Source organism: Chelonoidis abingdonii, chromosome 8 (genome assembly GCF_003597395.2).
Source record: "Chelonoidis abingdonii isolate Lonesome George chromosome 8, CheloAbing_2.0, whole genome shotgun sequence".
Taxonomy (NCBI): Eukaryota; Metazoa; Chordata; order Testudines; family Testudinidae; genus Chelonoidis; species Chelonoidis abingdonii.
Genome location: NC_133776.1, coordinates 5,757,651 through 5,762,153, shown reverse-complemented (window position 1 = coordinate 5,762,153; position 4,503 = coordinate 5,757,651). Strand labels below are relative to the sequence as shown.

General features: G+C 46.2%; 1 protein-coding gene across 1 annotated transcript in view; it reads left to right on the top strand.

The window, feature by feature from the left end:
* The window catches only part of LOC116823007 (uncharacterized), a 13,808-nt gene extending 10,794 nt beyond the window's left edge, over positions 1-3,014 (top strand). The window contains exon 6 of the mRNA XM_032777277.2: positions 114-3,014. The gene's annotated coding sequence lies outside the window, so the exon portion shown is untranslated. The remainder of the gene's footprint in view (positions 1-113) is intronic.
* Positions 3,015-4,503: the final 1,489 nt, after the last annotated feature.

The following is a 4,503-nucleotide window of genomic DNA, read 5'->3' as shown; positions in this document are numbered from 1 at the left end:
CCCTCACTATTGAATTTTCCCTGTTTTTGCATTTTCTTAATAAAGTTTATTTTGCACCCCACCAGTGCAGTAGTTGTCCCCCAAGATCCCCTACCTGCTGGCAGGGTCAGGAGGATACAGGTTTAACCCCAGAGAAGAAATCTCTCTTCTGCATGCCTAGACCTCAGGCTTTCTTTTGCCATAAACCTCCTGACTGTTTCTCAAACGCCCTGGGAGATTCCATAGACAGTAAGAATTCAGAAAAGAGGTGAATGCCTTTTAAAGGTCCCAGTGAAGATGAAAAATGTCAAGTCTGGAGATTTCTCCTCTTCCTGTATGAAAGAAGACAATGCTTTGAATTGCAAGCTCTTGGGACTGTCTCTTACTATATATCCGTACATCCTAGCACCATATCTCAGTCACAGCCACGAGGCCTTGCTGTCAGATAATCAGTAATATTGGGATCTTGGTGGGGGAACAGCAAGTGAAGGCTCTGACTCCCGCTGTATTACTGCTGTCCAGGTGCAGGCGAATCCTGCGTGCCCAGTATAAAAGGGGTTGTTTTTTCCAATTCTGCAGGATCCTTTACTGGATTTTTCCAATCCCAGCTGAGCAGTTTGTCCCCCTCACCGAGGCAAATGAAACTAGTAATTCATTAACTGATTAATCAGCCAGATAAAGTCACACTAAAACAATGATTAGTTAGAGCAATTTTTTAAACACTCCCCTTGTTTTAAAAACTCCAGAAAACCAGAATTTTGGGAGTTTCAAGACCAAATCCAATAATAATTTTGGTTTTTATTTAATCCCTGGCCTAGCACTGGATTCAGACTCGAGATAGGGTGTAACATTTTTTAACTGTGAGAGTAATTAACCACTGGAATGATTTACCCGGGGTCGCGGTGGAGTCTCCATCACTGGCAATTTTTAAATCACAATTGGACGTTTCTCTAAAATATCTGCTCCCAGAATTCTCTGAGGGACGTTCTATGGCTTGTGTTACACAGGAGGTCAAACGAGCTGGGTTTCTCTTCCAACCTCAAAGCCCAGGGAGCAAAGCTGCTGGTTCTGATTCTCTCCCACATCATGCTGCATATAGAAAACACAGAAGACCCCCTTATGTAAACTGAGGCAGAACCTGTGTTCCCAGCCAGGAGCCCGGCTAGTGCCCTCGCAGGGACTAGGGCTGCTTGCCTGTGTTGTTTGCACTCTCCGCACTCTCTTTATCTCCACCATCCTCTTAAAGGTAAACAGCTCCAATAGGTGGGCTGGCCCTAAGTGGTAGGTTTTCCAGGGCCCTAGGCTAAGTGGCATATAGAATCATAGAACTGGAAGGGACCTTGAGAGACCATCTAGTCCAGTCCCCTGCACTCATGGCAGGACCAAGTATTATCTGGACCATCCCTGACAGGTATTTGTCCAACCTGCTCTGAAAAATCTTCAGTGATGGAGACTCCACAACCTCCCTAAGCAGTTTATTCCAGTGCTTAACCACCCTGACAGGAAGTTTTTCCTAATGTCCAGCCTAAACCGTCCTTGCTGCAATTTAAGCCCATTGCTTCTTGTCCCTCCTTATCCCCCTCCTTTTTGTAACAACCTTTTATGTACTTGAAAACTGTTCTCATTTCCCCTCTCAGTCGTCTCTTCTCCATACTAAACAAACCCAATTTTTTCAATCTTCCCTCATAGGTCATGTTTTCTGGACCTTTAATCATTTTTAAAAGCAGCAAAGAGTCATGTGGCACCTTATAGACTAACAGACGTACTGGAGCATGAGCTTTCATGGATGAATACCCACTTCGTTGGATGCATCATTTTGGTTGCTCTTCTCTGGACTTCCTCCAGTTTGTTCACATCTTTCTTGAAATGTGGCCCTCAGAACTGGACACAATAGTCCAGCTGAGGCCTAATCTCCGTGGAGTAGAGTGGAAGAATTACTTCTTGTGTCTTGCTTACAACACTCCTGCTAATACATCCCAGAATGATATTCACTTTTTTTGCAACAGTGTTACACTGTTGACTCATATTTACCTTGTGATCAACTACGACCCCTTTCCGCAGTGCTCCTTCCTAGTCAGTCAGTTCCCATTTTGTATGTGCAGCTGATTGTCCCTTCCTAAGGGGAGTACTTTGCATTTTTCCTTATTGAATTTCATCTATTCCTTCATGGGGCTCTATCCAGGTTCCATCCCATTTACACCTTCATCTCCCACATCTCTGTGCTCACAGCAGCCTCTCTGGGTGCTGGGGACCTCAGGCTGTGGAACGAATAGAGGCTGTGGTTGAGTATCTGTGTTCCCCTTTGGATGTAGGCCAGTCTAAGAAGAGGATTGCCAATTTGCCTAGAATCGTATGCAGCGGAGTAGAAATAAACGAAAAGTTTATTTGTAGGGCTGTCAATTAATCACAGTTAACTCACACTATTAACTCAAAAAAATTATTTGCAGTTATTCAGGTTTAATTGCACTGTTAAACAATAGAATTCCAGTTGGAATTTATTAAATATTTGGGATGTTTTTTCTACATTTTCATGTATGTTGTATTCTGTGTTGCAATTGAAATCAAAGTGCATATTATTTTTATTACAAATATTTGCACTGTAAAAATGACAAAAGAAATAGTATTTTTCAATTCACCTCATACAAGTGCTGTAGTGCACTGGCTTTGTTGTGAAATTGCAACTTACAAATGTAGATTTTTTTGTTACGTAACTGCACTCAAAAACAAAACAATGTAAAACGTCAGAGTCTACAAGTCCACTCAGTCCTACTTCTTGTTCAGCCAATTGTTAAGACAAACAAATTTGTTTACATTTACAGGAGATAATGCTGCCTGCTTTTTATTTACAGTATTATCAGATAGTGACAACAGGTGTTTGCCTGGCATTTTTGTAGCCAGCACTGCAAGATATTTACGTGCCAGATATGCTAAACATTTATATGCCCCTTTATGCTTCGGCCACCATTCCAGAGAACATGCTTCCGTGCTGATGACGCTTGTTACAAAAAAAATGCATTAATTACATTTGTGACTGAACTCCTTTGGGGAGAACTGTACATCCCCTAGTCTGTTTTACCTGCATTCTGCCATATATTTCATGTTACAGCAGTTTTGGATGATGACCCAGCACATGTTGTTAATTTTAAGAACGCTTTCACTGCAGATTTCATAAAACCAGGGGGCTCCTTTGAGCTCTCCTCATTCTCGGCAGCGCAGAGCTGGGCAATGGAGGACCTGGCCACTGGCATAGGGAACCAGTAGGTTCTCTTAGCAGCCAGTGGTTTCTGGAGTTCTCTGCTGTTGAGTCTCTCAGCTATCAGAAAGGTTGCAAACAGGGTCCTGGTGTGGGGCTTATCTTAAGGCTACGTGACCTAATCCTGAAGCTCTGCCTACGCTTGGAACATCTCCAGGAAATTAATCCTCCCACACAATGCCCCACTGGACTGATTTTGATGGCTGCTGAATCCATAACTTTGGACCCCAGGTCCTGGCACAGGTCCAAGACCGGTATAATCAAGGCAACCTGCATCACAAAGGAAGGGAAAGATTCCAAGGGCTTGCTCTGGGGCTGGACCCAGAAGGTGACTACTCCCTGGGTGTGAACTGGTGCCAGTGTGTACCAGTGGCCACTCAGCATGGCTCCTGGGCGCTCAGGGATGCTGAGCAGAGAGAGGAGATGGCTCATTTTTTTTTTTGGTCCTTGTGCCCCTAGGCAGGGACCCTCCAAAGGTGGTGGTAAGGGTCCTGCTGCGCTCTGCAGGCTGGGATGTGGATAGGAGCTACTCACTAGTCAGCGAAATGGGTGCATTCCCCACAGCTGCGGCATTGCGTTCCCCTGGCAATAATGGCCCTGCTCTGAACCTACCTCTTTACATGGCCCTATCACCATAGCATCTGAGTAACCTGTCACAAACTGGGGTGTGGAAGGTCAGGGCTAGTGGTCTGAGCAGTGGGGATCAGTGCCAGGAAGAGAGGCTAGGGTCACAGCCTGGGTCAGGGAGCAGGAATTGGAGCTGGAACCAGGCAAAGGAGCAGTGTGGGAGCAAGCCTGCAAACGAGGCAGGTACAGGAGCAGTCACAGCTGCAGGAATAAGCATATGAGCAGCCACTGACTAATGCTGCAGCTGGGCATACAGGCAGGCCTGGTGACGCCTCTCAGCAAATCAGGGTGGCTCCGCTCAGTCATGATGTGCAGCTGCAGGTCAACTAGCTGGTCCCAGACTCAGCTGCAGGCCACCATTCCTGGCACCTGCCCTGGGAAGGGATATACAGGCGGTGCGGCTAGCTGCAGCTCTGCCTCCTTGCACCCCCAGACCTTGCTGCTTGAGACAAGCACCATGCTCCCAGTGCAGCCAAATCCCCCTGACAGCAGCTGTCTCTGGCCTTTTGCAGCAGCACCAGCAGGCCTGGCTCCATTCACAGTCCCTTTCAGAGGAGCGTGCTGCTCACCAGAGCCAGTTAATTGTATTGAGACCTTGCCGGGGGCTTAATTTACAGGCTGCTGCTATAGCTCAGAGGTCAGCT